The sequence below is a fragment of the Watersipora subatra genome, chromosome 3 (assembly GCF_963576615.1).
Source record: "Watersipora subatra chromosome 3, tzWatSuba1.1, whole genome shotgun sequence".
Classification (NCBI taxonomy): Eukaryota; Metazoa; Bryozoa; class Gymnolaemata; order Cheilostomatida; family Watersiporidae; genus Watersipora; species Watersipora subatra.
In genome coordinates, this window is record NC_088710.1 from 9,495,439 (window position 1) to 9,508,047 (window position 12,609).

A 12,609-nucleotide genomic window follows, 5' to 3' on the forward strand; every position below is an offset into this window, starting at 1 on the left:
TGTTGCCAGTTTTGCATATTGTCAAAAATTTCGGTTGATCTGGGTTCTCATGGAAGTTCTCTCAGGCAAACAGCCTAGCAGATTGGTGAGCCAAAATACTTCTCAGGAAAATGGGTTGGCTGATCAAATTTACATTATGTTTTTATTTTAAAAATCGTCTTCACCTATATCCAGAATATGCAGCATCAAAAGTGAAATAAATTTACCGTTGATAACCAAACAAACCAGTATTTCAGAGAAAACTGAGCTCTGACCTTGTCACTTTACCAAGTGTTGTTCTATTAACAACAGAACCCGACCTGACTCATGAGGTAGACGTAGATAATCCTTAAGAACAAGCTAAGTTGAGCTCTTATAACTGTCTGAGAGTGACAGAAGTTAACAAAGATGTTCAAGAGGGCTCAGGCTTTAACCACTGCCATCACTGAACCACCTTCAAAGCCTGTCAGTGCGGTTCAGGCTGACACTTAGAGTAAAAAAGCAGCAAGACAGTGTGTATGTCTAGAGAAACACAAATTGATGAATTCAAGAAATAAGTTGCTGTCCGCCTATATCCTTTAGAAACAACGCAGTGTGCACAGCATGACACACTGTGCTTTATAAATCATTCACAATTTTGGCAGCATAAATGAGACCACCTCCCATATAAATTCTACACTGTACATCAGTCTGGGTGACTCAACGGTCCTTAAACAGCACTTTGCTAATTACACGTAATCTCTTTAGAAGTCAGCCAATCAGCATAACTAAACAAGGAGGCAGTTATTAGCATGAACATCAAAAGGCTGAGAATCTCATACATCATTCCATCTTATCCAATAAATGAACTTAAACGCTGTCCAAGATAGCTTCCTGTATTAGGATTCACACACCCCTTCACACACCCCTTCACTTCTCAACACTTGAGAAAATCAGCCACTTTAAGCTGATAAAAATGTGTTGTAATCAATAAGAATAAGGAATTACAAAATAAGATTCCATTCAGCAAAAAGCAGTATTGTATGGCTGTTCCTGTTGATGTGCAATTTGTTTGGCTCCGGCTTGCTCTTTTATACTAGATGGCCTGCCCCTTTAGCTCGAGGACCTGCTGGTTCGTTTTTCTTCAGCCAGCCTTTCTCTGACAAGTGGTTCCTGGCCAGTTCGGTTGATGTTGGCTTCTTGTTCCGACTGGGCCAAGTCATAGGCTGACCGGCGTCTTTGGGGCAGGACCCAGTAGAGGACCCGCCAACATCTGCCACACTATTGATATAACTGCCACAGTTGGAACTTCATAGCTTGTCTTATCAAACTGATTTTTTTGTGATTGTTAGTACCTCCGATAAGCTGAGTATGACACCCAAGCTCATATTTAATGATTGCCATACACTGGGTCAATATGGTAAATCGATGACTCACCCTTGTCAAACGACAGCTCTATGGGTGCAGAATAACCATCTATGGCATCAACAGACAGTGCTTGACAGGTGGAGTCCCCAGCCGAGCATCCAGTATACGTGCTTGAGCCATAGCTATAGTAATTGTTGTAGGAAGAATCAGCATATGACCTTGACCTGTAGAACACATACAACTGAATCAAGTAAGACATATTTTTTATTATATATTTAATTTACTACACTAAAATTTATAACAAATGTAGATATCTTTAAAAGCATGGTTTTGCACATGTATAGCGAGTGGGCAGTCTCTTGAAGATAGAGTATGTCTGCTTAACAGAGGCTGTGAGGGTTTTAAAAGAATTTGTTACACAAACAATGGCTCAGTGATCTTGGCTGGACATTTCTGAATCCATTGGCAAGGGAACCTCGACAACTGAAGATAAGTCCAGTGGAAGAGAGCTATATAAAGTTGAATGGCATTCCTGTCACCATCAGTTGTCTTTCTTAGGAATTGAATTTCAAGTCAGTCATTCTAGGCAACTAAATATTGTAAATCACAAACAAACCCCATCAATTCTGTTTTAGGATTATTTATCATATGGTAGTGGCAGCCAGCCAGGCACCAACACTGAGTGGACCAGATTGAAGGTCAAGAAGTAGTGGCATATATTAGAGGTAGAGTATTTGCGAAATTGCCAGCTCGGCCAATGGAATCAAGTAGGTACGGCAACAGGACCGGTCCAGTTGTTATAAACAAAACGAGTCAGCTCAGCTATCTTGGCTATACTCGGATGACCCGAGCCTGTCTTGACAAGCTGTTGTTTTTGCGTAGTTGTCTCCCCGTCGAGCGGCGAGCAACAACAGCTTGTCACAAGACGTACTGCACCTGATGCATCAGCTGCACATATAGGGAGTTGTTCTCTTCCGTCTACGCAACTTGGCCGCGATGTTATTCCGGTCGCTCCATTGGTAATCATAACGGATTTCACGCAAAAATTTATGTAAAAAAAAACAAGATTACAACGTTTAACCATAGACCAGTTTCTGTAATAAACTTTAGTAAAACTTAAGAATAAAATAACCTCAAAATAAAATCCATAAGAACAAATAAAACTGACTGATACAAAAATAGAAATAAAACTGACTGAGCGCACAAATAACGACATGTTTAGTCGCTGTTGTTGCCTAAGTTCTCAAATTCTAATAAAGTTTACTGCAGAGAGAGGTCGCCAGTTAAACGTTCTTATCCTAATTTTTCTACATAAATTTTTGCGTGAAATCCGTTATGATTACCAATGGAGCGACCGGAATAACATCGCAGCCGAGCCGCGTAGACGAAAGAGAACAACTCCTTATAAGTGCAGCTGATGCATCAGGTGCAGTACGTCTTGTGACAAGCTGTTGTTGCTTGCAGCTCGACGGGGGGACAACTACGCAAAAACAACAGCTTGTCAAGACAGGCTAGGATGACCCCATTATGATTTAGATACGAGAGCTGAGTCACAGAGTTACATCATAGAGAAAGCTGGCTAGAAAACTATAAGCAGGAGGAGGAACCTACCGTGAAAAGAAGCATATAAAAAGCCTGTCTGGACCATTTATCAGAGCAGCGCAAGCTTTTCGCATGATTGTTATTTGTTGTGCACACATTTCATTTCATGTATTTATATATATTTTGGTTGAATTATATATTCTTTGGTGACTAAACACCGTGTGTGTTTATTTGCATCGCTTTACTGTCTTGTGGATAAGCAAAGAGAACCGGCAGTTTCCTTTACAATGTGGCAAATTTCTATTTCCAAATGACATACGATGATTAGCACACCTCAAGTTGTTTTTGCATAATCAGCTTACCTTCACAACAATTATATACAATTGAAGAATGTGCCGACTTACCCAAACAATCTCTCCCAGCAACGTCTGCCTCTCGATTGGTGACCATCTTTCCATTTGTATACTCTTCTCCGCCAGCCAGTCAAGATTAGCCAAAGTAGTGCTAATAGAGCAATGACCAAAACTCCCGACAGTATACCAATGACAATGCCCTTCGTTTCACCTTGGAAAAAAGTAATATAGCAATAGGGCTATATTATATGAATATTACTTTGTTGGCAATGATTTCATTTTAAACAGAAATATTTTCTGAATTTTGCATACAATAATGATAAAACAAAACAAAGAAGCGAAACAGTTAGTTAGCCAACTCAGAGAACGGATATTACGTAGAACGTCGTTAAAGGAGCTAGCATTGATATATTCAAAATAATTGTTAGAGGTTTTATGAACTACGTAGTTTTGCTAGCAGTGTGGACTCATAGTTATATTAAATATTATTAGATCTGTCAACCAGACCTTTGATTTACCAGGTAATCACGGAGTTCATTAACTACTGTGATCACTACAACCTGCATAAGCATATATATGTACCAGCTGAATGTCCTGCATTGCATGAAGAATAAAAACAGCATATTAGACATTACCTTACCTACTATGCTACCTTTACACTACATTATCTGCAACTGTTTGCAAGCTTTTTTATTACCCTTGAAACGCCGCGGGCATTGAGCCGTGAGGCCAGCCGGAATCGGTACAAGTGACGCAATTAACCACAGTGTTATTTTAACCAATGTAATGAATATCTTCACTATTGTTAATCACTACGCTTAGTTTAACACATAGTCTAAAAGGTAAACTCACTGCCTTCAGAAGTGGAGCTTTTGAGTTCAAATCCAGCACAATGCACATTTTTCGTGCGCTATGATTGTACAGATGGACAGACTCTGAGATTTATATATATATAGAAGAAGATACATGTATATACCTATGTTTACTAGAAACATTGCAGCTCAGGCTTAAAGAAAAGCAGGTGATGTCCCCAGCCCCTAGGAGGTTCGGAGTCTTCTATCGAGTTTGTAGTTTCAAGTAGGTTCATACTAAGTAACTCTTCAGACAGTTCACACCAAGTAGATCTGTTGGCACTTTATACTGAGTAACTTTATGAGCAGTTCACACGGAGTACCTCTATCAGCAGTATAAATTGAGTAACTCCATGAGTAGTTTACACAGAGTAGCTCTATCAGCAGTTTAAATTGAGCAACTCTATGAGTAGTCTACATTGAGAAACTCTATGAGTAGTTTACACTTGAAGTAGCTTTGCGAGCAGTTTACGGTGAGTAGCTCTATGAGCAATTTACACAGACTAATTCTATGAGCTGACTAACTCGGCAGGCAGTTTACACGGAGTAACTCGATGAGAAGTTGACACGGAGTAACTTGGTGGGAAATTTACACGGTGTAACTCTGTGGGCAGTTTCACCATATCCATTCACTTATTGAAGACACGAGACATAGTCATTTGGATTGTGAGCATTAGACAATCGATTGGGTAATTACACTGTAGTAACTTAGTAAGGTTTTGCAATAGACTTCTGTTACGTAAGGGTGTGCTAATACCCTATAAGTATTTCTGGCAACAAGAAAAGCTATCTGATAAGTTGATGGACACTTTTGATAAACTGTCTTTTATCTTTGGAAAGGTAACAAAAATTTATGTAAATGTTGTCGGAGGAAGTAATGACACACTTACTGTATACTATGTGCAGAGAAACAGTTAAATTCAATATACAGTACTTACAATGTACTTACAATTGGACTGACAGGAAGTGTCACACATAATACCAGTGTAAGGGTGTTCACACCTACAGTGAAAGTCTAGGAGAGGACTGCCATGCCTCCCTCCATCCCCAGGTATACATACTCCTCCGTGCAAGCAGGGTCGATGCCTGCATGTTACGACTGTAAAGAAGGAGCACAAATCCTCTTAACAAAAATCAACAAAATAGATAGTTTAATCTTGTAGTATCACATTTTGAAACATTCTCAACTTCATCAAAGCTTGCAAAAAACATTAATTTTGTTTCAAAACGCAGTTAAAATTTTAGTAAAATGAACTTATAGAAATAGAGCATTTCTATTCAAGGTACATACAGATGATGTCAATGCTTAAAAGGGATGTGTAGCAACAAATGACAAGGATTATGACCATCTGGAATAGAGTATACCCAGTTTTTTAACAGTTACATTTCAATAAGTGTGTGTATATAATCTCCTGAAAGAAAAAGGCGTTACTTATTTGAATATAATTCGAAACTGCAGATTAAAATAAAATCCTGATTTTATCATTTTGCAGTTAACATTCAAAGCCTAAAAATTGAACTCTAAAGATAATAAAGTAACTTTCAGAGTTACCTAATAACATTTAAACCTTTTACGGGGTTCTAAGGTTACATTATTTTATAAAACAAGTGCGGTCTGTAAAAATAAATGCAAATATTTTCTTTCATTTGATGGGCATTTATAAAAAGAACTTTAGTTAAAAATACTAAACAAACCAAATGCTCTGAAATGTTTATATGATTACAATAATTATTCTGACTAGAATCAGTTACCTGCCTACCTGCACCAGTGCTGAAAGTCTCTCCTCCATCAGCATACATGTATCCTCCAGGATGTTCCATTGGCTGGTACGGGCCAGAGTCCGCGTATGTGATAGCGGGTAAAGATTCACAGGGTTGACCAGTACATGGTCTAGTCTGATGAGAGTAACCCGGGCACACAACTATAAACAATGGTACATCGTAATGTTTTACTTGAAGACATTGTGTTGCAGTGGATCAAACTGTTTCATTTGTTTTTCTGATGAAAAGTTTAATTAGTTCTACACCATTATATACCCTACTAGTTAGCTAAAAGAATTAATGTTTATAAACAACTTTTATGGTTTTTTCAACTCATTAAAAAAAACCCATGATAAGTTTTTGCTGTTTAGAAGTAATGGAAACAGCTAGAGCTGCATTCTTTTTTAATAATTACAGGTTTGATTAGTTTTATGTTAATTTTTACATAATTTTATACCAATCATCTGTGTATTTGTACTACTATAAAGGTACGTTTGTTGCAGGTTCTATCTCTGCCTGTTTTGCCAGCTCCACAAGTTTCAGAGCACTGTGCCCAGCTAGACCATGCTGACCAGCCATTCATCTTCTCGGACAGTAATGGAGTGCAGGGGCGCCTACACAGCTGCAAAAAGTGTACCAAAAGTGTACTAAACATACCAGCAACATACCAGCAGTATAAAACAAGCATATCAGAAGTGTACAGAAAGTATATCAAGAGTATACAGAAAGTATATAAAAAGTGTACAGGAAATGTAACAGAACTATATTGACTTAGTTCATATGACTCCTTTGTGAGAATAATAAAGCTGGGAGATCAAGACCTGTTTATGTAAAATATAATACGGTATAATATAATGAAGTATTCTCAAAGTATGCTAAAGATCATCTCATGATCTTTTCTAGCTGCCTATTCCCATAGCCTACCCAGGTCCGCAATCTGATAGAGTAATGTACCTGTAAAGGTACATGTGTACCTGTAAAGGTACATGTAAAGGTAAATGTAAAGGTATTTATTTACTTTATTGCTAAACTTAATGACCTTGAACTTGGCATTTTATCAACTTATCAGCATCACCTTTTAATTTTGTTAATTTAACCTTTAAACTGCTGATTACCAAATATTGTTTGCCAAAGTAACAAACGCCAAAGTATTACATACCAGCTGAGCAATATTTTAACAATGGTTTCGATTGCTCCATGTTGCCTAGACTATATAATGCACAGTGAAATATAACTAATAATACAGAACTTTGTGGTAAGATCATTTTTGCAATACTAAAAATTCTTTACTTGAATAACACTATATCCCACAGTACGGGTCTTTTCAATGTTACTATACTACTACTATACATTAAATACTATAATATACTAGTATGCTTGGCAGTCCTGTGCACCATGGGCGATTGTCATGAGTAATCAGTATGTTCATAATTATCTCGTGAAGTGATAATGTGCCTGAGTAGTTTAGGCCGATCTGTGAAACAGAGTGTCCAAGGTAAATTTTCGCGAAAAGCCATTTTTTTCCACCAATGCAGTTAGCCAGAATGGCTTTGGACAAACGGACAGACGGACACAGCTCTTATTATAGTAAAGATTGGTTCCTCTACAAATCATTTGCAGGTCTTAGACAACGTTATTTATAGAACAGTTACTATTGATAAGAAATTTGTTGAAGCCTGCTCTACACTAGTCTGCAATAAGGTATAAAGAAGACAACTCCTAGTAAACCTGAAAATTCTTGTTAGATCCACGTAATAAACCTGGACAAAATTATGTATACACAGCCATTGCAGTAAATAGAATTCAAAGTTTCAACTATCTGTAATAATTAAATAACCTCATACAAAAGTTTACCTTATGCTGCCATGAGCCACCTCCACATTGACCTCCTGCTGACAAGCATACTCTAAACCGTTGAGATTTACCAGTGGTTTTGCAGCCAAATCCAAAGCACTGACTCCATCCTGACCAGGTAGACCAGCCTTCCTTCCCATGATGATTGACTGTTAAGCAGTAAGTTTTAAGGCTTAATTGCCCAAGAGATGAACTCGAGTGTGACACAACGTTATTCCAACCAAACTCTTTCATCTCTTTAAACTCTAAGGCTTCATATAAACTTGGAGGTCTGTGAAACTTGCAAAGCTATATATACGGTATGTCACGGTATGGGTGCACGTATAGCTATTACCAAAACCTTTCAAAAGTTTAATATAGCACTAATACATGTACAAAGGCTCAGCAATATATTTCAAGCGTCGTCTTGTGGGCTCCAAAGGATTCCTTAAATAATTTGGAAACAGTATTTTCTTGCCTTTTTGTTCTCTTACCAAAGCTACAGCAAAACCATAGATTTCTGTCTTTTGCTAGAGATTTAAAGAGTTCATGAGTTAGGTATACCTTCTCCCACTGGGATAACCAGTTTTTCTATTGTCTTGTTATGTTGCTCATCTCTCTTAGCAGTTTGAGAGTCCAACAACTCAGCCTTCTGAAGAAGAGCATTAATCGTCTTATCTTCTTCGTTTCTCAAATTCCTGAGGCTCTCTTTTTCCTGTCTGGCAGCTCCAACTAGTTTTTCTTCTTCAGTTTGAAGACTTTTCACCTCGCTGTCTGTATACAATCAGAGTGGACAAAAGTTGAACAGCCTCATAAAAGTTATTTTTAATGTTAAATGCGCCATTAAGTACTTCAAACTGTCTTGAACATCACCACGTTAACCTGGTGAGGAAACACGGGGAGCTGTAACTGCGTCAATCTTCTACTCAGTATTTTCTAAAGTTTTTTGACAGCTATGTTTGACTGTTTAGTGCAAATAGAAGCAACAATACAGGGTGGATGTTTTATGACCCTAATTTATCATCAAGGGCAACAAAGCCTTAAACAGTAGGATGTAAAGTGCACATAAAAATGTTTTTTTCTAGACTGGGAACCACTAAGGTGAACAAGCAAACTCCCAGCCTGAGAGCTAGATTTTTATATGGCTTTCATAACTGGCTTTCCCAACCTTGCAATAAAGGAATAAGATCTACTTCTTGAATGAATAAAAAGTGTTCGACATCAGAAAGTAACGTATTGTTATTACTATTATTAGTGTTATTATTATTGAAGTATTGCTCAGCCGAATATAACAGAACAAATCAGCCTAAGTAGACATCATCTTTTAAATTTATGCTGAACCCACTGGAGCAGCTTGTTGAATGTTTTCCAGTCTTTTTTGATAAGTCTCTTACTTTAGAAAGGCTCATACCTATGCAGTCCAGTGTACCGTGTGAGACCATCATGTGTAATAACTATGGGCATAAGTATTCCACATTGCAAGAGAGTGGTAGAGTAGTGGAGATGGTAGCATGCCTGGCTGCCTAGCTGAATTTCGAATACCTAGTTTTAATTCCTGTTGATTTTTTATTGCTTTTAGTGTGTCTTCAAACAGAAGGATGGACACAACTCTTATTATTGCTGATTATTTTAATAGAGGTTCATTATTATTATTAGTATTATTATTATCATCATTATCGCTATTTAATGTTGAAGAAAAGACGTGAAGTACATATTCAATAGTATACTAAGGGAAAAAACTACGCAAATAATAGATGTCATCATAAAAAGGCAAAAGTAATTATTTGGAGCAAGTAATAAACACTCAAGACGGAAAGCGTGAAAAGGAGACGTAACGTAGCGAAAGGTTTAATTCGTCATGAGGGATGATCTACTGAAGTATAGACTTCGCTGAGAGACTCAACACCTTACCTCGCTTTTTGAGAGAAAAACCCTCATTATAGTATGTTGGCGTGCTCTGTTCTAAAAATCTTGTGTTAGGTGAAAAGAGCTACCAGCGACATACTACCACTTTTCATGTTAGTTCATCAATATTTTAGTTGATCTTGTCACTTGACTGTTGTGCATGTTTTGCTATTTATCCTGACATGGCTATAAACTTCTTGATTGGCACTAACATTCGATTCATCGTTCAGTGTGTTAGGCTTAAAAACTTATCATTTCGATGAGTGAATGCATGCATACAATGCAAATACTAAAGTAGTCCTTACAACTAGAAATCTTAAATTAGTCATATATTTTTGGAGTTATTCCTAATAAAGCTTGTGAGCAGACAACTACTTCTATTCCGCTGTTAATTTAATGTTACACATAGATATTGATAACTTTATTTGTAAATGAACATGTACTGTATGTAATGTAAATTTATTGATACATTGTACTAAAAAGGTAACAAATCAAACCCTATTTTTATACAGCAACTGTTGTACAGGTTTTTTCTATGTTATCTTCTTCATAGATTTGACTGTGGCTTTGAACTGTACTATATAGCCTACCTACCAGTTCCACTAAAATTCATTTGTGTCTATTAAAACACATTTTATTATGTCTCAAATATCTGTAAGGAAGTTGTTCATAATTGCAGTTTTATGTGTTTTATGACGTATATGATTATAATAAGTAGAGAACTAAACTGATTATGCCATACAGGACTACCATTAAGATAACCTTGCAAGCTTGCAATTTCACAAAGCCGACAGGAAGCCACTATAAAGCCACTATAAAGCCACTATAAAGCCACTATAAGGCACCACAAAGCCACTATAAAGCCACTGTAAAGCCACTATAAAGCTACTATGAAGCCATTCTAAAGCCACTATGAAGGCACTATGAAGGCACCATAAAGCCACTATAAATCTATTCTAAAGCCACTATAAAGTTACTCTAAAGCTACTATAAAGCTACTATAAAGCTACTATAAAGTTACTATAAAGCTACTTTTAAGCTACTATAAAGCTACTCTAAAGCTACTCTAAAGCTACTATAAAGCTACTATAAAGCCACTATAAAGCTACTCTAAAGTTACTATAAAGTCACTATAAAGTCATTATAAAGCCACTATAAAGCCACTATAAAGCTACTCTAAAGCTACTATAAAGCTACTCTAAAGCTACTATAAAGCTACTATAAAGCTACTCTAAAGCTACTATAAAGCTACTATAAAGCTACTATAAAGCTAGTATAAAGCTACTATAAAGCTACTCTAAAGCTACTTTAAAGCTACTATAAAGCTACTATAAAGCTACTATAAAGCTACTCTAAAGCTACTCTAAAGCTACTATAAAGTTACTATAAAGCTACTATAAAGCTACTATAAAGCTACTATAAAGTTACTGTAAAGCTACTATAAAGCTACTATAAAGCTACTCTAAAGCTACTATAAAGTCACTATAAAACTACTCTAAAGTTACAATAAAGCTACTATAAAGCTACTCTAAAGCTACTATAAAGCTACTATAAAGCCACTATAAAGCTACTCTAAAGCTACTATAAAGCTACTCTAAAGCTACTATGAAGTCACTATAAAGCTACTCTAAAGTTACTATAAAGCTACTATAAAGCTAACTAAAGCTACTATAAAGCTACTATAAAGCCACTATAAAGCTACTCTAAAGTTACTATAAAGTCACTATAAAGTCATTATAAAGCCACTATAAAGCCACTATAAAGCTACTCTAAAGCTACTATAAAGCTACTCTAAAGCTACTATAAAGCTACTATAAAGCTACTCTAAAGCTACTATAAAGCTACTATAAAGCTAGTATAAAGCTACTATAAAGCTACTCTAAAGCTACTCTAAAGCTACTATGAAGTCACTATAAAGCTACTCTAAAGTTACTATAAAGCTACTATAAAGCTACTCTAAAGCTACTATAAAGCTACTATAAAGCCACTATAAAGCTACTCTAAAGCTACTATAAAGCTACTCTAAAGCTACTATGAAGTCACTATAAAGCTACTCTAAAGTTACTATAAAGCTACTATAAAGCTAACTAAAGCTACTATAAAGCTACTATAAAGCCACTATAAAGCTACTCTAAAGTTACTATAAAGTCACTATAAAGTCATTATAAAGCCACTATAAAGCCACTATAAAGCTACTCTAAAGCTACTATAAAGCTACTCTAAAGCTACTATAAAGCTACTATAAAGCTACTCTAAAGCTACTATAAAGCTACTATAAAGCTAGTATAAAGCTACTATAAAGCTACTCTAAAGCTACTCTAAAGCTACTATGAAGTCACTATAAAGCTACTCTAAAGTTACTATAAAGCTACTATAAAGCTACTCTAAAGCTACTATAAAGCTACTATAAAGCCACTATAAAGCTACTCTAAAGCTACTATAAAGCTACTCTAAAGCTACTATGAAGTCACTATAAAGCTACTCTAAAGTTACTATAAAGCTACTATAAAGCTAACTAAAGCTACTATAAAGCTACTATAAAGCCACTATAAAGCTACTCTAAAGTTACTATAAAGTCACTATAAAGTCATTATAAAGCCACTATAAAGCCACTATAAAGCTACTCTAAAGCTACTATAAAGCTACTCTAAAGCTACTATAAAGCTACTATAAAGCTACTCTAAAGCTACTATAAAGCTACTATAAAGCTAGTATAAAGCTACTATAAAGCTACTCTAAAGCTACTCTAAAGCTACTATAAAGCTACTCTAAAGCTACTATAAAGTCACTATAAAGCTACTCTAAAGTTACTATAAAGCTACTATAAAGCTACTATAAAGCTACTCTGAAGCTACTATAAAGTCACTATAAAGCTACTCTAAAGTTACTATGAAGCTACTATAAAGCTACTCTAAAGCTACTATAAAGCTACTATAAAGCCACTATAAAGCTACTCTAAAGCTACTATAAAGCTACTCTAAAGCTACTATAAAGTCACTATAAAGCTACTCTAAAGTTACTATAAAGCTACTATAAAG